Source organism: Arachis hypogaea, chromosome 8 (assembly GCF_003086295.3).
Source record: "Arachis hypogaea cultivar Tifrunner chromosome 8, arahy.Tifrunner.gnm2.J5K5, whole genome shotgun sequence".
Classification (NCBI taxonomy): Eukaryota; Viridiplantae; Streptophyta; class Magnoliopsida; order Fabales; family Fabaceae; genus Arachis; species Arachis hypogaea.
The window spans coordinates 36,952,283-36,980,014 of NC_092043.1; the positions used below are offsets into that span (position 1 = coordinate 36,952,283).

At 33.6% G+C, this 27,732-nt stretch overlaps 2 long non-coding RNA genes, 1 other non-coding gene and 2 pseudogenes across 9 annotated transcripts; 3 read left to right on the plus strand and 2 right to left on the minus strand.

Annotated features, from left to right (window-relative positions):
- The first annotated feature begins 7,120 nt into the window (after positions 1–7,120).
- LOC112707287 (AUGMIN subunit 5-like) lies at positions 7,121–9,958 on the plus strand (annotated as a pseudogene).
- A 225-nt stretch (positions 9,959–10,183) lies between these two features.
- On the minus strand, positions 10,184–11,854 carry LOC112705334 (uncharacterized). The gene is made up of 4 exons (XR_011864342.1): positions 11,125–11,854; positions 10,866–10,967; positions 10,404–10,472; positions 10,184–10,291 (listed from the first exon to the last, which is right to left on the minus strand). It is a non-coding gene; the product is annotated as an uncharacterized protein (transcript).
- A 4,755-nt stretch (positions 11,855–16,609) lies between these two features.
- Positions 16,610–19,373, plus strand: LOC112707286 (AUGMIN subunit 5-like; annotated as a pseudogene).
- A 347-nt stretch (positions 19,374–19,720) lies between these two features.
- LOC114924321 (uncharacterized) lies at positions 19,721–22,779 on the minus strand. 7 transcript variants are annotated; one of them, XR_011864820.1, is made up of 7 exons: positions 22,294–22,779; positions 22,043–22,209; positions 21,012–21,054; positions 20,772–20,831; positions 20,513–20,614; positions 20,051–20,119; positions 19,721–19,938 (listed from the first exon to the last, which is right to left on the minus strand). It is a non-coding gene; the product is annotated as an uncharacterized lncRNA (long non-coding RNA). The 7 variants fall into 7 exon arrangements; XR_011864823.1 differs by having other exon boundaries at positions 21,012–21,043; positions 22,294–22,772; XR_011864822.1 differs by having other exon boundaries at positions 20,772–20,847; positions 21,012–21,043; positions 22,294–22,772.
- Positions 22,780–24,887: 2,108 nt separating this feature from the next.
- Positions 24,888–27,361, plus strand: LOC112707288 (uncharacterized). Its single transcript, XR_003156028.3, has 4 exons — positions 24,888–25,398; positions 26,177–26,241; positions 26,395–26,460; positions 26,544–27,361. It is a non-coding gene; the product is annotated as an uncharacterized lncRNA (long non-coding RNA).
- The last annotated feature ends 371 nt before the right edge of the window (positions 27,362–27,732 follow it).

Sequence of the window (27,732 nt, forward strand, 5' to 3'; positions counted from 1 at the left end):
TTGAAAGAATTTTAAGTAATCTAAAAATACTAGTATTTAAGTGATTTTAGGCGCTGATTTTAATTATAAAAATATATATAATATATATTAATTAAAATTAACAACTAAGATTAATAAAATAGCGATATTTTTTATACATTTGAAATTTTTTTGAATTTATTATCGTATATTATTAGTTCTACTACATGAGGGCTTGCATGCACATACATATGTTGGGAAGGTGAAGATTCAAAGTCCTTATCAGAGACACACGTAGCCATTTGAAAAGACATATGCCAAATAATTTGGTACTTTATTTATACATAAGACATTCTCTTTTTCTTTTTTCATATTTTTATGCTTTTACTTTTCGTTATGTCTCTATTATTCATATACCAATCTTTTTCTTTCGCTTTCAATGATAAGTTAACCCGTGAAAATATGAAAACGTTGTTTTCACAGCTTGTGTGGTAATGGAGCTCTTGCAAATTGCTTTATCCACTTACTGTTTAGGCCATTTTGTTGGTTAGTTGTCACTATGGAATAATAATAATAATAATTTACTGTATATAATTAAAATGAAAATATTTTAGTGCACAATTCTTCTTTTATCAACTAGTCTTATATTTATATCAATTAATATAATGACCAATTAATATAGACACTTTATTAATAATAATAAGGGTAGTTGTGTTCATGGATTTCTCTTGAGGTTGAATAGTTGATTCATTTATGCAATTTTAATTGCTAATAATGCTACGCAAACAACAATGCAAATTAAAATTATTTTATTTAATTTAATATTTATAATTTTATGTATATAATATTTATAATTATATAATATTATGTATTTACTAGTGATTAACTCACTATTCTAGGTTCAAATCTTTATTGTTTAATAGTGTATATTAAGTGTTGTTTCTTAAAGCTCTTTTTCTATTTTACTTTCTCTAATGATCATTATTGACACACAAAATATAATTTATCATTAATTAACATTTAACTGGGAAAATAAGAAAAGACTAGGACAATGATAATTAACAGAACTTGCATCATAAGTACAGTTTTAGAACAATATTCAGTGGGAGTGAATAAGTAGACCAACCTCTACAAAAGGTGAATAAAATATTAAAATTATAAATCATTATTACAAGATAACAAGAGAAAAAAAAGATTGAGCAGACATAATCTAATTAATCAACTCTACACTATAGCAGGATTCACCTTTTGAGAACTTAGCGTGGATTTATTATGGCATTGAACATACATTATCTCTCCAAGCTTTTTGAGCCATTATTAGCGTTATACAATTGTGTTAACATTGAGCTTAATTTTGAGAAAATATTTCTAAAGGGTAAAACACTTGTATAAACAAAAAAAACAATTCAACATTATATGAATCATCCAAAATAAAATACCTTATGTAAAGGTCTTTATGCATATATCTATATAAATTAAATTTATTGAATTCAATTCACACATTTTAATAATAATTGGAATTAATTATGGTAACACACTAACACTACATCGAATAAGTTTTTATTACTGCACTATATATATATATATATATATATATATATATATATATATATATATATAAAAGCTTAATTCTATTTATCTGCTGCATTCTATTTCAGCAGTTCAATCTGCATCTGTTTTAGCCGTTCCATCTACGCTCTTATTGTGCTGCGCCATCTTTTTTTATTGTCCTCTGTGCGCCCTATGAAGACCACTCTTATTACGCCATACCTGCTTATTTTTTCATTTTTTTAAAGATCGTTGCTCAAGCACAACATCTCTTTTTATATTTTTGCCGCCGGCAACTCAAGCTCCGCGGCACACATCTTCCTCCGTGTCACCATGTCATACGGCGTCTTCCTCAACAATTTTATCGGAACTTATCCAAACTATGGATTATTGATATCTTCTATCTACCAGCTTGACCTTTATTACTTTTAAGTTAATTATATTAACTTTAAAACATAAATGTCAATAAAGAAATATCCCATTTGAATTAACAAATCTAAAAATTTACGTTTTTATGCGCTTATAAATTTAAAATGGAACAATAAACGATTTCTAAAAATTTATTAAAAATTATCATTTGACTCATTAGTATTTAAAGAATCGTTACCGAGACTTTTGATGTTAAAAAAGCTAATATAAAGTATAGCGCTTTTAAGGTAGCATGAGAGTTACTATATATATGGTCCAGTAGTAAATCGAATTAACTAAGATTTGATTTAGTGTCACAATTTATGTTTAAATATAGTGTTCATGTAATTCGATTTACATAGATATATACATAAAAACATTCAAGTAACATTTTTGTTTTGGATGATTCATGTAATATTGGGTTACTTTCTATCTATATAAATGTTCTAAAAATTCATGAGATATGATTGAAATTAAGACAAAAATCAGTGAAAATTTGAATTTTTAGAACACTTAAAATGTATTATAATATTAAGGTTCAATGAATAAGTGTTTATACAGATTAAAAGAGAAAGCTTTTATTTAAAGATTTAAGTTTTAAATATAAAGAAATATAAAAAATTAATTTTTTAATAGTTAACGTTAATAAATTTTTTATTGTAAAATTATTTTTTTAAAAAAATTAAATTTTAAAATTATAATTTAAGATTTAAAATTTAAAATATAAAATTTAAAAAAATTACTTAACATTGACTATTTATAAAATCTCTACAAAATTGTAATTTTTTTTAATTTTATAATGACCAAAAAAAAGTTAACTCCATTGAAGTAAGCTAATCCAGATATACACGATGATATTGTGTAAGAAGTAAACCAAATGGGTGACTTGGTCATCTATATATTTAGGCCACAAATATCAAAATGCAGAATCCAGCATGAAATGAGTTTGTCGGCTTCTTTAATTTATGTTCCAACATTAACAATTCTCAACAAAACTTTAATGGATTATGATCTAGCATATAGCCTATCATAAACTTTAATTATATAGTTGAAAGGATGGATGACAAGATGGATCAGAAGAAAGTAAGAAAGAAACAATATAATGTCATTACTCATTAGTAATGCACTACTTGTGAAGTTAGTTGGTCATCTAGTCATACAAAATCAGTTATTTTTTTGTTGCAAAGCACAAACTTATATAATGTATGTTTAGTTGGGGTAAAACGTGATACACATTTTGATAGATAAGATTTATATAATTTTACATGTAAAAAATTTCCCTTCATTTTTGTTGCCAAAACAATTATACCTTAATATATATTTATTTAATTTTTGGCTCATCAATTGGAATTAAAAGCATTGAATAAACTAAACAAGTTAAAGGTTACCTTATCAAAATCTTGTGTTAACTTGTAAATTCCTATAATAATAAGTTGAATTTAGATTCTAATCAAATTTGTGAAGTAAATTTTAAGATTCAAGTTGTTATAAAATTATTCGTTTTTTAAAAAAAATTAAATTTACAAAAGATTATACACAAAAAAATTTACATCTTTAAAATACTCTATTATTCTCTCATACAAGAGATTTTTTGAGTTTGAGTAAATTTTTTTCATAAATATTTTTTACTTTATTATTAACTTTATGCTGAATTTTTTAAAAGTTTAAATTGATAGAAGGTGATACAAAAATAATTATATTATTTAACACAAGTAAACCTAAGTTCCACAAGTTTAAATTAACTATTTCAATGGAGGTAAAGAACTTGTTTGATACACTTCAGAACTGAAATTCATGTGATCATCATCATGTCTAATATCTATACATACATACAGTTAAATCCGATTTAGGTGGAAAAACCTTTCAGCCCACCGTTTCTATCGTGGGACCTTGTTGAATTAAATACTCGAATACCCGAATCTTGAATTCAATTCAAGTACCAGAAAAAGTCTATTCTCTTTTAGGTGATGATTGCAGTCATATGGAGTAAGAGACATGCTTTGAACACTCTCAAAGTGAGTTCCATCTTTGTGTTTTTTGTTGGGGGTAAAATGAATAGTGTGACACAAATAGAATAATATTATAGGTCGAGATGGATAATAAAGAAAGAGGGTCCTTAAGACAATTTAATGTGTGGGACAATGTTGAAAAATAAAATATGTTACTAGGCTTGTAGGTTGTATCACAGTGTTCCTACCTTGCTCTAAATGGGATTAGCGGCTACCAAACTTTCCAATATAAACTCTTTTAGATTTGAGGTTTTTTTTTTTTTTTTGTGCTATGTTTTTAAAATATGTTGAAGATCATTCATAATCGTTCACCCTTAAAATTTTACTTAAACATTATATACTTTATATTAATAAAAGTGGAGTGACATTAAAAAATGCATTAGTTATGTTTTTGAAAAATAAAAATACTATTTGTACACTAAAATTAGTTACTATATATTTGTGTATGAATATATGTGTAAGTTAACTCATTTTTAATATATATTTTATATTTTCATGTGTATTTAATACTGGTAGCTGATTTTAATGGCTAATTTTAGTATACACATAACATAATTATTTTAAAAAATATGAAAGTATTTCTTGACGAGTATAAAATAAGATATAAACAAAGTATAGTATGCTTTTTGTCTTTAACGTTTGCGATTTTTGTCAAAAATACTTCTAACATTTAGTTTTATTCAATTTTGTTTTTAATGTTTTTTACTTGTGTCTAAATTATTCCTAGACATCAATTCTATATAAAATATTAAGAACAAAATTAAAAGCTTTTAGGAATAATTTTGACATAGAAAAAATATTAGAGACAAAATTAAATAAAATTAAACATTAAGAATATTTTAAAAAAAATTATAAATATTAGGAATAGAACGTATGCTTTACCCGTATAAATATTTATATATTTCTACTCAATAAATTAAACGTTTGAGACAAGTAATTTTATTATATAATATCATAATTTTTTCTATCAAAGTATTTAGAATAAGAAATTTCTATATAAAGAAAATAAAAAATGAAAACAATTTGAACAAATTCACGTAAGCCGAAAAAGATAAGTTGATTCACGACAATAATACTAGTTAAAAGAAGCTTGTACGTAGAGCATGATTGTTATGTTTAGATAGTGCTAAGTAATGTGGATATATGTAACATTGTATCACAAGGATTAAAATTGACCTGTGTTCAAAGTTATGAGGTTGTTTGAAAACTAAGTGGGAGAGCTTTGCATGGTGGATAAGTTGGTCCCATTTGTATATTAGCAAATGCTTCTAAAAAGAGAATGAAGTGGTGTGTCTAATGTCTTGTCCCCTCAAGAATGACCCCTCATGAAAGAGTGGGGTTTCATAATTATGTCTTATGTTATTTCGTATCTTTAGAGAACTACCTATATGTTTTTCTCATGTCTTTAATATGTGAATAAATATATACCTTTATATTTACGCGGTTTTATTTATAATAGGCTAAATTGCTAAAGTACAGTTTTCACCTTAAACATTTTCTAAAGTTTTTGAATTTATCACTAATTTTTAAATTATTTTAATTTTACCCCAGATATTGTAAAAAAATTGAGTTTATCTCCCTTCTTTTTCAAAAGAATAGCAAGTAGTATGTTTAATACGTGTTTTAAGAATATATATGGTCAAAGACTAATTCGTTGTTGATTTGAGCTCTTTGCGATTGACTAATGAATTGCTGCATATACAAGACGGGATCCGAACTTTCAAAATTTGTTTAAGCAAATGAGTGAATTGACCACTCAACAATTTTTTTTTTTTTTTGTAGTCAGGGCCATTACTCTTTGATATTAAGTTGTGTAGTCGCAGGCTCACAGCATTTTTATTAGGTGGGTGCATTCTGGATCTAACATTTCTTTTTTCTTGGGATGTGTACCCTATTTCGTATAGAGCCCTGATCATTTTTACCGCAAAAGGGTCTAATTCTTGTTGGCCCGTTTTATTTATTAATCTTCTTTTACAGCGTTTTGTTAGGCGTGCTGTCTAAAAGCTGATACAAAAAACCTCGGAATATGTAAGAAAATGAAAAACTGAGCCATGACTCTGGACTAACTTGGCCCAAACTCAAATTGATTGATCACATTCAAGTTCTTCAAATTGGGCCTTATTGGGCTAATATAGCACATCAACCGTTATGGAAATTCTTTGGAATTGTTGTCAATATAAATTTCCTTCAATCCGTCCAAAACTAATTTCTTCTTCAAGAAAGAAAAGGACAAAAAAGTAAAAAAACCATTAGTTATATTTGGATCATCAATCAAACTTGTCTCTATATATTTGGACCTTTTTTGGGTAGTAAAATTATATTATTTTTGATGGGTCAAGCAACAGCAGATTGGAACCCTTACTCAATATAATAAAACATAAAATTTCCCAATACCAACAAAAAAAAAAACATAAAATTTCCGAACTCCAAAAGGAAAAAAAAAATACACCTGTGTATACTATCTACATGACCACATCCAATGATTGAAAAAACAAGAAATATTAAATCTAATGACCAAAAAAAAAAATCTCATGACCAAAATAACAATTTCAAAATTAAGTCCATTTTAAAATAGAAAGAATTTGATTCCCTCTAAAATATAGACAGAGCAACGAAGGCAGATTATATTCCCTAATAGCATGTGGATGAAACTTTTGATAAAAAATAGTAAAAAATTATATATATATATATATATTATTAACTGAACTCAATTCAAGTTTTTGGCTTTCAACATTTTTCATAGGTGTTTGCTACGGTACGATGATAAATTAATACGTACCGATACGTTTAAGATATAGACAAATAACAATAAGACATGTGGAATTTATTTTCCACATCAGCATTTAATTTTTTCTTTTTTAAATATATAGTATATCACCACTTTTACTAAAACACCCTTTTAATTAAATAAAAATAAAAAATATTTATTTATTTAATTTTATAAAAAGACTTAAACATCCTTTCTTTATTTGATTAGACAAAAATACCCTTTTAAATTAATCAAATTTTAGAATTCAATTAATCCTAATTTTATAATTTCAAATAATTAAAACAATAAAACACAAACATATTAAAAAAATAAAGAATCAAAATTGTTTTTTATCTGTGTTAAACATATTAAAAAAACAAAAAATCAAAATTGTTCTTCATCTGGTTCAGAAACCTTCTCATTCCCGCCTCCGAAAGTTTCAGTCTCCATCGTTTTGCTGGGATGCCCTAGCCAATTACCCAACCCAGCAACCTTAGCTCCACACAACGGCTAAACGCGAACCCATCCCTCCCATCACCCTCGAGCTCCTCCTTCCTTTCTTCGTCATCGATCTCACTCCCTCACCTCCGTCCATCTCCCGCCGCCGTCGCCGAAACGAGCTTCGAAGCCACCATCGGTATCGTGCAGCTCTGTTCCACCATCGTGCAGCTACTGTTTCAGCTTTGAAAGCACCGTCGCGCAGCTCGGTTCCATCGTCGCTGGGCTCGCCTCCTTTTTCCGTCGAGCAGCTCTGTTCTATCGTCGCCGGCGCTATGTCTGTTCCACCTGTCATCCCTTCGGTGTGCCCTTGTCCCCCTTTTGCTCAGGATCTAGGGCTTTGTTCTGTTCTAGGGCTTCTAGCTTCTAGTTATTTTTTATAACAATTATTGAATAATTGTTGTTAGTTAATTTGTGAACTTGTTCTGGGTTGAACATTCATATAGTACTACCTTCAACATTTCGCTCGGCTATGGCATTTTCTTGTATAGCTGTTATAAATTCAAACTTGTTTATAGAGATATAGTTCACAAATTAAGTTGAATTATTAAAAAGAGCCTTTTGATATAAATTGTTTATAGAGATATAGTTCATGACAGAAGATTATGACTTGGCTTGACCCATATAGAGCCAACCCCACCACCTAGTGAGTGGGAGAAGGCTATGTTTGTTGTTTTGTTGTGGAAAGAGTTGCATTAGGTATTTAATCGTCTCATATTTTGTCATGCTTCAACATAACTTTATCTTCAATACTGGTTCACTTAGGCACTGCTAGAAGCCATGGGGGCCAGTGGATCATCAGGGCAGGAAGCAATTGCAAATGTAGAAATGAATGCAGCAATTTTAACAGCAAGAGCAGGTGCTCGGGATCCATCAGCGATTCCATCTATATGCTGTGTTTCAGCTATCCTTCAGTATCCAGCTGGTATGTGTATTACTGTTTTGCATTCCCAATTGGCTATGTGAGATGTCTCTGATTATTAAGTGTTTTGGAGACTTGGAGTTAGGATCTCATGCATTATCAATTATGTAAATTGTTTTGGGTGAAATAAAATTGTCACTTGAATTTGAGGTTGGTATGATGTGATCAACATAGTCTATTTTATTGACTTGCGATCAGGTAATTCCTATAGCATGAGTAAATAGGGTATTAACTTTGTATAACAATATATATCTTATTTTTATTGTTTCAAGTCTATGTATTACTGTTTCATGTAATTTGAAGAGAAATTGTATATATATAGTGTGGTAAATTAATCTCTTGTTAAATGTGGGGTGGACAGGCCTGGAGGGTTCAGATGCTGGTCTAGCATCTGTGTTGGAGTCCCTGGAGTTCTGTCTGAAACTTCGTGGCTCTGAAGCTTGTGTGTTGGAAGATTTATTAAAGGCTATTAATCTTGTTCACATTAGAAGGGATCTTGTTCAAAGTGGTCATGCTTTGTTAAACCATGCTTATTGTGTTCAACAGGAATATGAAAGGTAAATATTGTATCTAACCCCAGAATTTAACATGTAAATTTGATTTTTCTTCTCTTTATCAGTTAATTGGAAGGTCAGGATAACTTGCCTTTTCCATCCTTTTCAGATTCATACCTTCAGAAATTGAATGCTCTTTTTTCTTCTTTATTGACATTTGATGTATTGATGTAGGACAAAAAATTATTCCGAGTTTGGCTGCAGAACAAGACAAGACCGTTATGGAGAAATGGTTGCCTGAACTTAAGGCTGGTGTTTTGAATGCTCAGCAGAGCTTGGAAGCTTGTAAATATGTCAGGGGTTTGGTGAGTTACCACTGTTATTATTACTGATCAAGTTAATATAATAATTGAAGTTGAGATGAAAAATTATAGGATGGGTTCATGCAGTTTCCAAATTTCTCTCTGGAAAACTTTCGCCACAATTTCCTGTTGCATATTTGTTTAGCAAAGTGTCATACACATGGATGAATAAAGAAAATTCACCAGAATTGCTGGTTTTTTTTCATATCCCTTTTGCAATTTCCATTTAAATCCCTGATTTTTAACCTTTTTATGCAGCTTGATGAATGGTGGGAGCAACCAGCATCGACGGTTGTTGACTGGGTGACAGTGGATGGGCAAAATGTAGCTGCATGGCATAATCACGTCAAGCAGCTTCTTGCATTTTATGATAGAGGAGCATCATGAGTAACATGAATGAGCACCCTTAAGGCATGAACTTTCTGAGGATTCCCATTTGTCTATACACTTCCCACTTTGTTGTCGCCATTGAAGACTTCATATCCTCCAGCCTCAGCTTCGCATGCCGTGACTGGGAATACCTTTTCTGGTAAACTTACCTTGAGATGGAAATGGGACTGCTCTATGTTTCTTGATTGACAAGAGACCACAGGCACAAGAACCTCATCCCTACTTCCCTTGCCCACTTTATATCCAGAAGTGTGATTTTGGTTGGTTTTGGAGTTTAGGTGGTGGTTTTGATTGTTCTTTTCACTGAATGTGATTAACAGCTAGCGGCAAATGGCAATGCAATGTTTTATTTTAGAGGTTGTAATTTAATTTGTTTGTTTAGCCAATTGAGGTTGAAGGCATTTTCAGCTCCATTTACTCTATATATTGTTTAAGTGGTGTGTACAATTTGGTAATTTTAGACTATATTTTAACTTTGCTAAGATGATGTAATAGGCTGAACTTTCAAACTTAATCAAAGTTCTACAAACTCAGGTTATAGATAAGCTCGTCATGTACCTGGGACTAAACTTGATGCTTAAATTCATACTAAAATAAAGTTTATTGCGCTTTATTGCTAAGTAATGTGCATTTTGGTATTCGAAAGTGTTCATAATCAATTAATCATGTTCTATAATTCCAAACGACGCAAGGTACTATACGATTGAACCATTGATTATGAACACTAGAACTAAATATATTCATAATCTTGTTCTGGCATGTGATCAACAATTCGGTCCAACTTTATTATGTTACAATGTAACATACTTGAGTTTTCATCAACTAAACAATTCTTCCGGACTTTTCATATAACATTGTCTGAACCAACTGAAAACAGAACATCACGAGCAAAAAAAGACTTCTACTCTACTTTTACTGTTCGCCAGGCAGTGTCTTAATGATATCAGAATCACCTGAAAATAAGATAATAATTAACAATCGAGTCATTAAAAACCTAAATAAGCATCGCTGGTTTGTTATAATATATTGTGTGGAATTTTATGTGGTCATGGAAAGAAATTATACCAGGATCAATAATGCTGAGGCAGCACACTCTGTAATATTTTCCACATGCAGTGCCCAAGTCGACATTGTCTGAAATCAACAAGAAATACTTTGTTTAATAAAAACAGAAAGAAACAGGAACCTAAATAATGCGAGTCAATCAACAAATTTCGGTAGACATCAACCTAATAAGTTGAGAAAAGGGAAACAACAAGCTCACATCATGTTCCTCGGAAAATACCATGTGCTAACAATGAAAATACCAAATGCTCACAGAATAAGAGAACATTTTTCAAAAAGATAGATGCTTCATTTTGAAGCAGAGTGCGAAGCAACAAAACAATATCGCTTTAGACTAGTACAATAATAAAAATATCCATCAGCTACTCGTTCTAATTTTACATCAACTGACGTGACTCTAGAGGCTCAAATTCTAGCTAACCTTAATAACACAATAACATTAGAGAGAGATTTAGAATTTACTCCCATCGTAATGATGGACTCCAACCTTTGCCAACATGGCATAGTACTCTATTTCTGACTTCCTCAATGGTGGGCAGTTGTTAGCGATGATAATCAATTTCCCTACAACCAAACCAAGAACAATAACATTTAACCAAATCATTTCAATGAATGTATAAAATTAGCAAAGGAAACAAAAACACACACAAAAATAGATCCAACTGATAATATTTTCAATTGATAAACTCTTATAAACTGATAAACAAAACCAGTCATTTACCATCCAAAGGAAATGCTCAAGCAGGGCTAGTTCAAACTACACATAGATCCAATCCATGCCCTGAATTTCACAAACACTAAAGTAATGCATCAAAGTAAAACTCCATGAAAAGAAACATATCAATAGCATCAAATTCACATTAATCGTATTATTTGACTTTTCTAAAGTCAAAACTAATCCAAAACATATTAAGATACATACATGTGAATCTAAATACACATATGAGCCGAGTAAGTTTACCTTTTTTCTCTGATCAGACAGCATCTTCAAAACTGAGCATAAACTACCCAAATTATCAAAATCAGAAACATGAATCGCACTATTCACAATCTAGGAGAGGCATACCAATTTCAAGAAACGCATAATTGGCACAATTTATCAAGCATACCAATAATAAATATTCAATCATCTACTTATCTAGTTAATTCAATTCATCTATTTTTTTGTTAAAAACAAAGATGAAAAAATTATTTTTTCTATAACAAAAGATTGGTCATAATCAAGGTCCATATTCATGTGAGAACTTGTGTAACGCTATAATTTCACTTATAAAAGCATGCCAAACATCTCTCCTCATTTCACCTCCCAAATCAATGAATTCCAGTATCCTGCTATTTGAAAAAACCATACTTATTATGAGCAGAAAAAATGGAAACAGCAGAGTCAAAAAGTGCAGACCCTAAAGGCCCAACCGTTGCATTCTCTACCTTTAATCCTTGTTGTGTAAGATCCATTCTCATGGCCTAGATCAATTCTTTGGCTTTTTGTGCTTCTCTCCACTTGCATGCTTTCTTCCTTGCTTCCTTTGACCCATGCTTAGCCTATTTCAACCTGAGATTACTAGCAAACACATCAAGGCATCTTATGGAATCAAAGAAGAACTAGAATTCATCAAAATAAGGCTTAAAAAGCATGTTTTTACACTTAAGCACAAATATGGGAAAGATAACAAAACCATGCTAATTCATAGGCTAAATGTAACAAAAGGTTATCAAAACACTCTAAACTCAATACAAAATAAACCGTCAAATTGGGGTTTGTCAACCTCCCCACACTTAGACCTTAGCATGTCCTCATGCTAAAATAAGAAAGAACTAAGGGGTATGACATTTATTGAATGCAACTAAACTATATGAGTCCTATCCTAAATGCAATCATCTAAGCAAATGCAAATGCTTAGTTCAAACATATCAAATTGCCAAGAGACATGTGTAAGTATAATAGTTAGGGCAATAGGAATTAAGTCCAGACCACAATTGTATGGAATTATCAAAAAGAGTTCAAACTTGCAAGAATATAGATAATATGGGTGAATACATGTAATTGAACTTTTGAACCCTCACCGGATGTGTATCCGCTCTATTCACTCAAGTGTTTGAAGGGTTAATTCACTCAATTCTCTTCTATTCAAGCTTTCCAAAATTTGATTTTCTTCTAACAATCAACACTATTCAATGCATGCATACACTCATCATGAGGTCTTTCATTTTTGGTTGTAATGGGGTTAGGGTCAAGGTAGGATCATTTATGGCTAAGTGGACTAGGATTTGAATCTTTGATTAGCATAGACTCCCCCACCTAACTATATAATGACCTATACAAGTTCAAACTATTCTAACTACTCATTCTTCACTTTTTCTTACGTATTCATGCATTCTTATTTGATTCATAACACCTGTGCATTGATTCCCTTTTTTATTGACTTCACTTTGGGGCATTTTGTCCCCTTTTATTATATTTTTTTCTTTTCCATCAGCATTTTCTTTTCTTTTCTCTTTTTTTTTCTTTTCATTTTGATGATTAGATTTTTGACGGTTTAGAATTTCACTAATGAAATCTCGTTGTAAAGTATAGTTTCTAAACCAAACAATAATTCTTTCATGCAAAAAGTTGTTTGTCACTAGTACAAACCCCTAAATTTATAAACCGAAGTATTGAAACCTCGGGTCGTTCTCCCTAGGAATTACAATAAAGTGTCTTGTTATTGGTTTGAGTTGTTTTGGGGTTTTGATAAGAGGCGTGAAAGTAAATGGCAATGAAAGTAAACTAACAACTATAAAAGACTCTTGGCAAGGTATGAAAACTAGAAGTCCTATCCTAGTTATCCTTCTCAATTGTGATGAGAATTGTTCATTACTACCACTTAGTTAACCTCTAACCATGAAGGAAAGTCAAGTGGATGAATCAATTTGATTCCTCAAGTCCTAATCAACTCCTAAAGGAAAGACTAGCTTTAGAGGCATTCAAGTCAATTAGCAACTTCTAATTATCAATCAACAAAGGAATTAGATAACTCAAGAGTCACTAACTACTCTACCTAGGCCAAGAGGAACAAAACCTACACTAAAACCCAACCAAGCATTTCATCAAACACTTGGAAGGCATAAAAGAAAAGCATAGTAAATTGATAACAAGAATAAAATCTAACAACAACTATTGCAAAGAATTAATCAACAACAATCAAGGAAATCACAATTATCATGAATTACCTCAAATTGCATTATTGAAAGAAAACAAAGGGCAACAATCTATCCAAAACAAAATGAAGAATTACAATTATTAAAGCACATAACTAGAAAGAGAGAGAGGAGAAGATTAAGAATTGGTAAATGAAAAGTGAATCAAAGCATGAATTAAATCTAGATCTAAGAAGAGAGATTAACCTAAATCTAATCCTAATTCTAGAGAGAAGTGAGAGCTTCTCTCTCTAAAACTAACTCTAATTATGCTATATGCTAAATCCAATGATAATCCTCCTCCTTCCCCTCAATCCTTGATCCTTTTATTCCTTCTAGCAGCATTTGGCGCCAAAATGGGTTCAGAAACCCTCTCAAATCGCCAGGCACGTGTTGCATTAATGAGGTCATGTGCCGTCATCGACGCGTGCGCGCACGGTACGCGTGCGCGTCCCTGGCCTGCTTCGCAATGTGCGCGCGAGCGCCTTGTGCGCGTGCGCGTGCATGGCCTAGATCAATTCTTTGGCTTTTTGTGCTTCTCTCCACTTGCATGCTTTCTTCCTTGCTTCCTTTGATCCATGCTTAGCCTATTTCAACCTGAGATTACTAGCAAACACATCAAGGCATCTTATGGAATCAAAGAAGAACTAGAATTCATCAAAATAAGGCTTAAAAAGCATGTTTTTACACTTAAGCACAAATATGGGAAAGATAACAAAACCATGCTAATTCATAGGCTAAATGTAACAAAAGGTTATCAAAACACTCTAAACTCAATACAAAATAAACCGTCAAAGTGGGGTTTGTCAACCTCCCCACACTTAGACCTTAGCATGTCCTCATGCTAAAATAAGAAAGAACTAAGGGGTATGACATTTATTGAATGCAACTAAACTATATGAGTCCTATCCTAAATGCAATCATCTAAGCAAATGCAAATGCTTAGTTCAAACATATCAAATTGCCAAGAGACATGTGTAAGTACAATAGTTAGGGCAATAGGAATTAAGTCCACACCACAATTGTATGGAATTATCAAAAAGAGTTCAAACTTGCAAGAATATAGATAATATGGGTGAATACATGTAATTGAACTTTTGAACCCTCACCGGATGTGTATCCGCTCTATTCATTCAAGTGTTTAAAGGGTTAATTCACTCAATTCTCTTCTATTCAAGCTTTCCAAAATTTGATTTTCTTCTAACAATCAACACTATTCAATGCATGCATACACTCATCATGAGGTCTTTCATTTTTGGTTGTAATGGGGTTAGGGTCAAGGTAGGATCATTTATGGCTAAGTGGACTAGGATTTGAATCTTTGATTAGCATAGACTCCCCCACCTAACTATATAATGACCTATACAAGTTCAAACTATTCTAACTACCCATTCTTCACTTTTTCTTACGTATTCATGCATTCTTATTTGATTCATAACACCTATGCATTGATTCCCTTTTTTATTGACTTCACTTTGGGGTATTTTGTCCCCTTTTATTATATTTTTTTCTTTTCCATCAGCATTTTCTTTTCTTTTCTCTTTTTTTTTTCTTTTCATTTTTTTTCTTTTTTTCTTCCAAACTATATACAGGAACATCAATGCATAAGGTCTCTATATTTAATCAATACATGAATATGTACCCAATTCCTAAAATATGAAAGTGTACTACCCCTTTTTATCCCCTCCAATGTTCCCAAGCCTTACCAACTTTGAATAATAACCACTCTCTGTTTATAGAGCCCTGATCATTTTTACCGCAAAAGGGTCTAATTCTTGTTGGCCCGTTTTATTTATTAATCTTCTTTTACAGCGTTTTGTTAGGCGTGCTGTCTAAAAGCTGATACAAAAAACCTCGGAATATGTAAGAAAATGAAAAACTGAGCCATGACTCTGGACTAACTTGGCCCAAACTCAAATTGATTGATCACATTCAAGTTCTTCAAATTGGGCCTTATTGGGCTAATATAGCACATCAACCGTTATGGAAATTCTTTGGAATTGTTGTCAATATAAATTTCCTTCAATCCGTCCAAAACTAATTTCTTCTTCAAGAAAGAAAAGGACAAAAAAGTAAAAAAACCATTAGTTATATTTGGATCATCAATCAAACTTGTCTCTATATATTTGGACCTTTTTTGGGTAGTAAAATTATATTATTTTTGATGGGTCAAGCAACAGCAGATTGGAACCCTTACTCAATATAATAAAACATAAAATTTCCCAATACCAACAAAAAAAAAAACATAAAATTTCCGAACTCCAAAAGGAAAAAAAAAATACACCTGTGTATACTATCTACATGACCACATCCAATGATTGAAAAAACAAGAAATATTAAATCTAATGACCAAAAAAAAAATCTCATGACCAAAATAACAATTTCAAAATTAAGTCCATTTTAAAATAGAAAGAATTTGATTCCCTCTAAAATATAGACAGAGCAACGAAGGCAGATTATATTCCCTAATAGCATGTGGATGAAACTTTTGATAAAAAATAGTAAAAAATTATATATATATATATATTATTAACTGAACTCAATTCAAGTTTTTGGCTTTCAACATTTTTCATAGGTGTTTGCTACGGTACGATGATAAATTAATACGTACCGATACGTTTAAGATATAGACAAATAACAATAAGACATGTGGAATTTATTTTCCACATCAGCATTTAATTTTTTCTTTTTTAAATATATAGTATATCACCACTTTTACTAAAACACCCTTTTAATTAAATAAAAATAAAAAATATTTATTTATTTAATTTTATAAAAAGACTTAAACATCCTTTCTTTATTTGATTAGACAAAAATACCCTTTTAAATTAATCAAATTTTAGAATTCAATTAATCCTAATTTTATAATTTCAAATAATTAAAACAATAAAACACAAACATATTAAAAAAATAAAGAATCAAAATTGTTTTTTATCTGTGTTAAACATATTAAAAAAACAAAAAATCAAAATTGTTCTTCATCTGGTTCAGAAACCTTCTCATTCCCGCCTCCGAAAGTTTCAGTCTCCATCGTTTTGCTGGGATGCCCTAGCCAATTACCCAACCCAGCAACCTTAGCTCCACACAACGGCTAAACGCGAACCCATCCCTCCCATCACCCTCGAGCTCCTCCTTCCTTTCTTCGTCATCGATCTCACTCCCTCACCTCCGTCCATCTCCCGCCGCCGTCGCCGAAACGAGCTTCGAAGCCACCATCGGTATCGTGCAGCTCTGTTCCACCATCGTGCAGCTACTGTTTCAGCTTTGAAAGCACCGTCGCGCAGCTCGGTTCCATCGTCGCTGGGCTCGCCTCCTTTTTCCGTCGAGCAGCTCTGTTCTATCGTCGCCGGCGCTATGTCTGTTCCACCTGTCATCCCTTCGGTGTGCCCTTGTCCCCCTTTTGCTCAGGATCTAGGGCTTTGTTCTGTTCTAGGGCTTCTAGCTTCTAGTTATTTTTTTATAACAATTATTGAATAATTGTTGTTAGTTAATTTGTGAACTTGTTCTGGGTTGAACATTCATATAGTACTACCTTCAACATTTCGCTCGGCTATGGCATTTTCTTGTATAGCTGTTATAAATTCAAACTTGTTTATAGAGATATAGTTCACAAATTAAGTTGAATTATTAAAAAGAGCCTTTTGATATAAATTGTTTATAGAGATATAGTTCATGACAGAAGATTATGACTTGGCTTGACCCATATAGAGCCAACCCCACCACCTAGTGAGTGGGAGAAGGCTATGTTTGTTGTTTTGTTGTGGAAAGAGTTGCATTAGGTATTTAATCGTCTCATATTTTGTCATGCTTCAACATAACTTTATCTTCAATACTGGTTCACTTAGGCACTGCTAGAAGCCATGGGGGCCAGTGGATCATCAGGGCAGGAAGCAATTGCAAATGTAGAAATGAATGCAGCAATTTTAACAGCAAGAGCAGGTGCTCGGGATCCATCAGCGATTCCATCTATATGCTGTGTTTCAGCTATCCTTCAGTATCCAGCTGGTATGTGTATTACTGTTTTGCATTCCCAATTGGCTATGTGAGATGTCTCTGATTATTAAGTGTTTTGGAGACTTGGAGTTAGGATCTCATGCATTATCAATTATGTAAATTGTTTTGGGTGAAATAAAATTGTCACTTGAATTTGAGGTTGGTATGATGTGATCAACATAGTCTATTTTATTGACTTGCGATCAGGTAATTCCTATAGCATGAGTAAATAGGGTATTAACTTTGTATAACAATATATATCTTATTTTTATTGTTTCAAGTCTATGTATTACTGTTTCATGTAATTTGAAGAGAAATTGTATATATATAGTGTGGTAAATTAATCTCTTGTTAAATGTGGGGTGGACAGGCCTGGAGGGTTCAGATGCTGGTCTAGCATCTGTGTTGGAGTCCCTGGAGTTCTGTCTGAAACTTCGTGGCTCTGAAGCTTGTGTGTTGGAAGATTTATTAAAGGCTATTAATCTTGTTCACATTAGAAGGGATCTTGTTCAAAGTGGTCATGCTTTGTTAAACCATGCTTATTGTGTTCAACAGGAATATGAAAGGTAAATATTGTATCTAACCCCAGAATTTAACATGTAAATTTGATTTTTCTTCTCTTTATCAGTTAATTGGAAGGTCAGGATAACTTGCCTTTTCCATCCTTTTCAGATTCATACCTTCAGAAATTGAATGCTCTTTTTTCTTCTTTATTGACATTTGATGTATTGATGTAGGACAAAAAATTATTCCGAGTTTGGCTGCAGAACAAGACAAGACCGTTATGGAGAAATGGTTGCCTGAACTTAAGGCTGGTGTTTTGAATGCTCAGCAGAGCTTGGAAGCTTGTAAATATGTCAGGGGTTTGGTGAGTTACCACTGTTATTATTACTGATCAAGTTAATATAATAATTGAAGTTGAGATGAAAAATTATAGGATGGGTTCATGCACTTTCCAAATTTCTCTCTGGAAAACTTTCGCCACAATTTCCTGTTGCATATTTGTTTAGCAAAGTGTCATACACATGGATGAATAAAGAAAATTCACCAGAATTGCTGGTTTTTTTTCATATCCCTTTTGCAATTTCCATTTAAATCCCTGATTTTTAACCTTTTTATGCAGCTTGATGAATGGTGGGAGCAACCAGCATCGACGGTTGTTGACTGGGTGACAGTGGATGGGCAAAATGTAGCTGCATGGCATAATCACGTCAAGCAGCTTCTTGCATTTTATGATAGAGGAGCATCATGAGTAACATGAATGAGCACCCTTAAGGCATGAACTTTCTGAGGATTCCCATTTGTCTATACACTTCCCACTTTGTTGTCGCCATTGAAGACTTCATATCCTCCAGCCTCAGCTTCGCATGCCGTGACTGGGAATACCTTTTCTGGTAAACTTACCTTGAGATGGAAATGGGACTGCTCTATGTTTCTTGATTGACAAGAGACCACAGGCACAAGAACCTCATCCCTACTTCCCTTGCCCACTTTATATCCAGAAGTGTGATTTTGGTTGGTTTTGGAGTTTAGGTGGTGGTTTTGATTGTTCTTTTCACTGAATGTGATTAACAGCTAGCGGCAAATGGCAATGCAATGTTTTATTTTAGAGGTTGTAATTTAATTTGTTTGTTTAGCCAATTGAGGTTGAAGGCATTTTCAGCTCCATTTACTCTATATATTGTTTAAGTGGTGTGTACAATTTGGTAATTTTAGACTATATTTTAACTTTGCTAAGATGATGTAATAGGCTGAACTTTCAAACTTAATCAAAGTTCTACAAACTCAGGTTATAGATAAGCTCGTCATGTACCTGGGACTAAACTTGATGCTTAAATTCATACTAAAATAAAGTTTATTGCGCTTTATTGCTAAGTAATGTGCATTTTGGTATTCGAAAGTGTTCATAATCAATTAATCATGTTCTATAATTCCAAACGACGCAAGGTACTATACGATTGAACCATTGATTATGAACACTAGAACTAAATATATTCATAATCTTGTTCTGGCATGTGATCAACAATTCGGTCCAACTTTATTATGTTACAATGTAACATACTTGAGTTTTCATCAACTAAACAATTCTTCCGGACTTGAAAATTTACTGTCGCCATGTTGCACGCTATCTATGTTACTCAGAAATATATATCGAAAAAAATTGATGGTAAAATTACTCAATGCGTATCTGCTAGAATGTAGAATCCCAAAAGCAATGCAACTCATACAGAATAGCTTAAAACTAAATAAAACTTTTCATATAACATTGTCTGAACCAACTGAAAACAGAACATCACGAGCAAAAAAAGACTTCTACTCTACTTTTACTGTTCGCCAGGCAGTGTCTTAATGATATCAGAATCACCTGAAAATAAGATAATAATTAACAATCGAGTCATTAAAAACCTAAATAAGCATCGCTGGTTTGTTATAATATATTGTGTGGAATTTTATGTGGTCATGGAAAGAAATTATACCAGGATCAATAATGCTGAGGCAGCACACTCTGTAATATTTTCCACATGCAGTGCCCAAGTCGACATTGTCTGAAATCAACAAGAAATACTTTGTTTAATAAAAACAGAAAGAAACAGGAACCTAAATAATGCGAGTCAATCAACAAATTTCGGTAGACATCAACCTAATAAGTTGAGAAAAGGGAAACAACAAGCTCACATCATGTTCCTCGGAAAATACCATGTGCTAACAATGAAAATACCAAATGCTCACAGAATAAGAGAACATTTTTCAAAAAGATAGATGCTTCATTTTGAAGCAGAGTGCGAAGCAACAAAACAATATCGCTTTAGACTAGTACAATAATAAAAATATCCATCAGCTACTCGTTCTAATTTTACATCAACTGACGTGACTCTAGAGGCTCAAATTCTAGCTAACCTTAATAACACAATAACATTAGAGAGAGATTTAGAATTTACTCCCATCGTAATGATGGACTCCAACCTTTGCCAACATGGCATAGTACTCTATTTCTGACTTCCTCAATGGTGGGCAGTTGTTAGCGATGATAATCAATTTCCCTACAACCAAACCAAGAACAATAACATTTAACCAAATCATTTCAATGAATGTATAAAATTAGCAAAGGAAACAAAAACACACACAAAAATAGATCCAACTGATAATATTTTCAATTGATAAACTCTTATAAACTGATAAACAAAACCAGTCATTTACCATCCAAAGGAAATGCTCAAGCAGGGCTAGTTCGAACTACACATAGATCCAATCCATGCCCTGAATTTCACAAACACTAAAGTAATGCATCAAAGTAAAACTCCATGAAAAGAAACATATCAATAGCATCAAATTCACATTAATCGTATTATTTGACTTTTCTAAAGTCAAAACTAATCCAAAACATATTAAGATACATACATGTGAATCTAAATACACATATGAGCCGAGTAAGTTTACCTTTTTTCTCTGATCAGACAGCATCTTCAAAACTGAGCATAAACTACCCAAATTATCAAAATCAGAAACATGAATCGCACTATTCACAATCTAGGAGAGGCATACCAATTTCAAGAAACGCATAATTGGCACAATTTATCAAGCATACCAATAATAAATATTCAATCATCTACTTATCTAGTTAATTCAATTCATCTATTTTTTTGTTAAAAACAAAGATGAAAAAATTATTTTTTCTATAACAAAAGATTGGTCATAATCAAGGTCCATATTCATGTGAGAACTTGTGTAACGCTATAATTTCACTTATAAAAGCATGCCAAACATCTCTCCTCATTTCACCTCCCAAATCAATGAATTCCAGTATCCTGCTATTTGAAAAAACCATACTTATTATGAGCAGAAAAAATGGAAACAGCAGAGTCAAAAGGTGCAGACCCTAAAGGCCCAACCGTTGCATTCTCTACCTTTAATCCTTGTTGTGTAAGATCCATTCTCATGGCTCTCTTCTCTCCCAACAAGTCAACTACTGGAATGTGTATTTGACGTTATCAATAGAAAAAGATAGTGATCCCTTTCTCCTTGCAGAAGAACTATTCTAAACCCCTCCTTCTACTCATAATGAACAAATAGAAATTCTAACAAACTTTTAACAAAATTTTCAGCATAATTTCAATAAAGATTAATAAGATTTTCAGCTAATCACAATTTTAGCAAAATTTAAGCACAATTTTAACAATCCAATAGCCTTAGGTGTTTCTTAGTTGAAAAAAATCCAACAACAATACAATATCACAACAATACAATCCAATTACAATATCACAGTAAACCACAGCAACTCACTCCAACCCAGTAATCTCAAGTCTCAACAGTCAAAATTATTCAACAATTATTCAATTCAGTAACAAATCCACGGATTAACTAACAACAATTATTCAGCAATTATTCAACCAGTAACAACAGCAAGGTTCACAGACTAACTAACAAGTAACAAGAATTATTCAACAATTATAGTTTAAAAAAATTAATACCTAGAACTAAATGCCAGAACAGAGCAGAGCAGATCAGTAGCAAGAAAGGAACAGGGCACGACCGAAGGGCTGACGCGATGGAACAGAACTGGCACCGTCGAGACAGTGGCTGCGCGACGGAGGCAGAAGGCGAGGCCGGCGACGGTGGTTTCGAAGCTCAAGCGTGGCTGCACGATGGAGGAGAACGACGTTACGACAGTGGCTTCAAATAATTAATATAAGAAAGAACAAGAAGAAGGAAAAAAAATCACCCTAGGATGGAGCAGTTCTGAAATTCAAACAGTACAGGGAAAGGGAGGAGCTTTAAATCGCGACGGAGATGGCTGAATGGACAGAAAATGGCGGAACGATGGCTGAAAGGCCGCGGAACAGAGGCTCGAACACGCGGCGTAGAGGACTGAACAGAGGGCTAAGCAGCTCGAACAAGGGTTCGCCAAAAAGGGCAGAACAAGGGTTGGCCAAAAAACAGACGCAGAAGCTTGGCTAAAAAGGAGGCGGATGCGTGGCGAACAAGGGCGACGTTGCGCCGAAGCTGTTGCAGCGGCGGTGGCTGGACGTTGAGGAACGGCGACGAGAGATGGCTGTTTCGGTGCTTCCTCCAAGCTACGTTCGAGTTCTCTTCTGTCTTCTCTGCGTTCTTTAGTGTGTTCGTTCAGAGGCCAGAGAGAGGGAAGTGAGGGAGTGAGGAGGAGCTCGGTGAGAGGAAGGAGGAGAGTGGCTGAGTGAGACTGTGAGAGAGGAGGGGCCAAGAAGGTGCTGCGCGTTTTGGTTACTGGTTAGGGTTCCTCTAACCAACGGCACCAATTTGAGCAAATTTTAGAAAACCGGTCGGGTCCCGGTTCGGTTCGACCGACCGGTTCTCGACCGGTTCGATGGTCCAACAACGGTTTCTGAATCTTTCAGTTTTGATATATGACTGATTCTTTTTTTATACCGGTACACGGTTCGACCAACCGGTTCGAACCGGTTTTCAGAATCTTGGTCCGAACTGCTTTTTCTTCCGGTTCATGATTTGATCGGTTCGACCAGTCAGTTCGAACTATTTTCAGAACTTGGCGTTTTTCCCTTATTCCAAAAATTCGGCCAGGTGACAGTTCGGTTCGACCGACCAGTTCTTGGCCGGTTCGACAGTTCAATTGCGGTTTTTGAGATTGGAGGCTTTAACATTTGTCTTTGTTTTTTGTAGCGGTTCATGGTTCAATCGGTTCAACCGGCTGGTTTCAACCGATTTTCAGAAGATAGATTATAACCATTCTCTCATGTTGTTTTTATTTTAAAATGCTTAATATATTTTAGTATCAAATTTTCAATTAAGCTTACAACACAGAAGTGGTTCAAGGAATCAAAATGCTAGAGTGAAAATTAAGCTTCACCTAAATTCAACTATAATCGAACGAAAGACAAAAATATTAATTTTCAACAAGAGTCCATAAAAAATATAGTGCATAATAATTTTTTAAGTAAAAGAGATGAAAATAACAAGTCTTAGTAGTTATTATAATCTAAACATGACTACATGACAATTACAATTATTTAATTTTTGTTTGACTCCTTTTGTTTATACTTATTGTAATTCCTGGTAGCAGATTCAATGAAATTACGCAGCATCAAGTTGTGGGGCCTTAGAATCAAATCCAACGCAAGTCGCATCCTTGTACCATGATTAACCTGAAAAATATAAATATTTTAGGTTACCAACAAAACCATACACATTCGCAAATGAAGTACCATTGTTTTTTTAGCAAAAAAAAATTACATTTACTGTATAACTATACGTCTTCCTGTAGTTTGTCATCCAGGTTGCCACCCATACCCCACAATCATTACTATGTTAAATAAGACGCAATTAGCTTATGCAGATAAAAATTTGAAAGAAAAAAACACAAATACAGATATTCCTTACTTGTTCTCCTGTTTCTAGCATTTCCACAAATTCAAAATCAAGTAGCCTTGGCCTGAATGGAGTGTTGTATTTATAGAACGAGTCATACTTGAGCATATCTTCCAGATATTTTGCCTATTCATATAGAAAAAAAATTAAATAAAGGACGATATTTGGAAAAAAAAAGCAATAGTAATTAACTCAACAAAAACAACAATCAACAATCAAAGAAATTAACCCAGAAAAAACAAGAATACTCAAAGAAATTGAATGAAGGAGGAGGGGAAATAGTTGGATTGATGTATTTCTCATGCATTCCCTTGTTCTTCACTTGCTTTAGCACAGGGGGGCTAACAAGATTTGTAACGTGGGAGCCGCTAAATCTTGAAAGGGGCTGCTTCTTCTTATGGCTTGAAAATGATGTCTCAGTGCAACTTTGCAGCAACACTTGGTTTTTCTTTTGTTTCGTTGGAGTAGAAAGTGCTGCACTAGGCTGAGAAGCATTGGAAGAAAAATTAATGTTTGGTTCAAGAATGGAAATTGAATGAAGGAGGAGAGGAGCTTGAGTAGTGGGGATTGCGGCTGGCGGAGATGCGATGACGGCGCCGATAATGGTGAGGATGCCTAGCTGCTATTCTGCTCTAATGTGGTTTTTACCTTTTAGGGTTGGGTTTGGTCCCCTTTTGGAGAAAGAAGGGGGAGGAAGTAGTAGCAGCATTTGGAGAAAGAAATAGGATGTCAAACATACTGGTATTTGCCAGCTGTGTTTTCGGTACGCAATGTCTTTTTCAGACTTGTTACCATTTTTATTTATTTTATCTTATTACTTAATTGGTGTCACTGACTTAGCCCCTAACTAAACCGATCAACCGAATCGAAAATCGAACAAACCGATAACCGAAAAATCGAAAAAAGCATGTTTTGCTGTTTTTAGTTCGGTTAGGTTCGGTTTTCGGTTCTGATAATAAAAACCCCAACCAAACCGGCCAGGTAAAAAACCAAAAAAAAAAAAAAAAACAAAACACCCCCCCCCCCAAAAAAATGAACGAAACCTAAACCTAAACCAGTAACCCCCATTCGGCCATTCCCCCAAGCCCCACTCCCAAACGAACCCTAGCCCCTCTCTCCCTACTCCCTAGGTCTCACAGCCTCGCTCTCTGCAACTGCCATCGCCGGTGAGAGACCTCCTCCCACCACCTCGCAGCCACCGCCACCTTCCTCCCAGCGCAACCCTTCCACTGCTCCCACCCAGGACCTCCTCGCGGACAGAGCAGCCCAGCACTGCAGCACACAGCCAGCGCCCAGCGCCCAGCAGGTCGGCACCACCCTTGCAAGTCGCACCCACCACCATCCTCAGTCCCTCGCAACTCGCAAATCGCACCCAGCAGGCCAGGACCAGCCACTCACCCAGGACCACCCAGCGGACACAGAGCACCGTATCAAGTCAGATATGGAGCCCGAGCCACCGAGTCAGGTATGTAACTTTACTGAAATTGCTGTTTTGTTTGTTTTGTTGAATTACTGAAACTGCTTCTGGTTTGTGTTGTTCTGTTGAATTGATGAAAGTTTGAGTCTTGTTTTGTTTTGCTGTTTTGTTGAATTACTGAATTACTAATTGCTGTCTTTTACTCATACTGTGTTTCTTTCATTATTAGAAAGTTGGGGAATAGATTCTGTATTCCAATGTCATTGCTGTTATTTTTTTCCCTTTGATTGCTTGTTATTCAGTAGTGGTTTAGAGAAGGAAGTTCATCCTCGAAGGTTACCTAATTCATGACTTTAATCAAGAATTGATTCAGATATACCAAACCATTTCGTGGAATGCTTTCTTAATTTTTCCCTTTACCTCCTTGTTTAACTAAAAGGCTAATGTAATGATTGTTTTAAAAACTAAATGGCTGTTGATAAATCTTGAAAAAACCTTGATTTATGAAGAGTATTAGGAAGTTTAAAGTGACAGAAGATTGCTACTACCTAACATGAGTAATTTGCCATGGTGGAGCTGGTGTTTCCATAAGTTCTTTTCTTATTGACTCGTTAGAATTTCCATTTCTGATAGTCAATAACAAAAGTAGAATTTCTATTCTGAAAATTTTGTCTCTGGTCTCAATTTTTCATATAGTTTCTTTTGGAATTTGTCTTCTCTCATATATCGTGCTAACTTAATTATATGTATTTAATGCTTTCATTGTAAAGATGTCATTATTAACTTGCTTGGGCATTTCTTGACAACCAATATGCGACTTGTGTAGATCTTCGGGATGATAAGCAGTTTTTTCAAGATCATCTTGGTGCAGTGCCTATCACCACAGTGCAGGTACTTCCTAGCTTTCATTGCTTCCATTACCAATATCCATTGCTATCGTTTTGTGTCTTATTTCATTGCCTTTTAGCCTTCAGTTGGTGTTCATAAGAGAGACCATCTGCTTACTTTATACATTAGTGATCTGATTTTCTCTCTTTGTTGAAGGGTGAGGAACTGAGAAAACTTATCGGTGCTCCAGTTTACATCGAATGTAGTTCAAAAACACAGCAGGTACATATATGTTCTCTGCATCTATAAAAGTTCCAAAGGTTAGATAATATCACGTCCCTAACGATATCTGCCTTTGAATACAGAATGTGAAGGCTGTTTTTGATGCGGCCATCAAAGTAGTTCTCCAGCCTCCAAAGCAGAAGAAAAAGAAGAGAAAGGGTCAAAAAACCTGTTCCATATTGTGATCTTCTCAGTTCTAAATTGGTAGTTGGCAGAGGATGACATGACTGTAGCCATTTCTTGGTAGTCTTTGCCATTCTATATCTTTGCAGCATAACACATGATGGTGTTGGTGTTCCGGAAACATTACTGAACCAAATGTTCGGACGAGAGGGACAAAAATCCGAGGAGGGTATTAGTCTGCTCATCAGCAGAAAGTTGCTGAAGCTGATGTAATTAGGGTAATTTGGTTTGATGTATGTGATTTGATATTAGTTGTTGTTAATTTTGACAAATTGTTTAATTCTTAATGGAAGAAAAGAAACACAATTTGTTTAGAAGAGAAGGCAATAATGACTTGGAAATATGTATTGAGATTCCTCTAGTAGATGTACTCACAGGGTGCTCTTTACCAATTCCTATATTAGGAGGGGAGAACTTGACTTTGTCATTTGAGAATACTGTTGTATACCTTGGATATGTAAAGGTTATTGAAGGTCAAGGCATGCCAACCCTTAAAAACGATGGGAAAAGAGGTGACCTCCATGTCAAGTTTCTAGTTGACTTCCCCAAAGAATTGAGTGATGAACAACGGCAAGAAGCTTTTAGAATCTTAGAAAATTGTTGTTAATGATGACCATAGTTGTACATTTGTATATTTTGTATGCAGATATGAATGCATTTGCTATCAGTTAAAGACACAAATTTTCTGTTAATGATAGATATACAATTCATGACTCAATGTTGGCATTGGATTATTTCTCCATAAGAAATAGCTGATAATTACATATATTTGTGTATATAGTACCTATAACCAGTTAACCACTGTTTTATGAATATCTTACTAGATTTCGCTGTAAATTTCATTTTATTCTGCATTCAACTTCTAAAATAAAAAGTTGGTAAAATAAATAAAAAATCTAATTATTCTTGAATGAAAATGATAATTAATCTTTATTTTATTATTTTAAAAATTTTCCTTATATTAGAGAATCTTTTTCCTCCTACTTTATAAGTTCTTTATCTTTCTTGGGGGAACTATTCCATCCGCCTATAGCTTATTAGCTTTGAGGAAGACAGAACAGACATCAAACCTTCAATATTTAAGAAAGA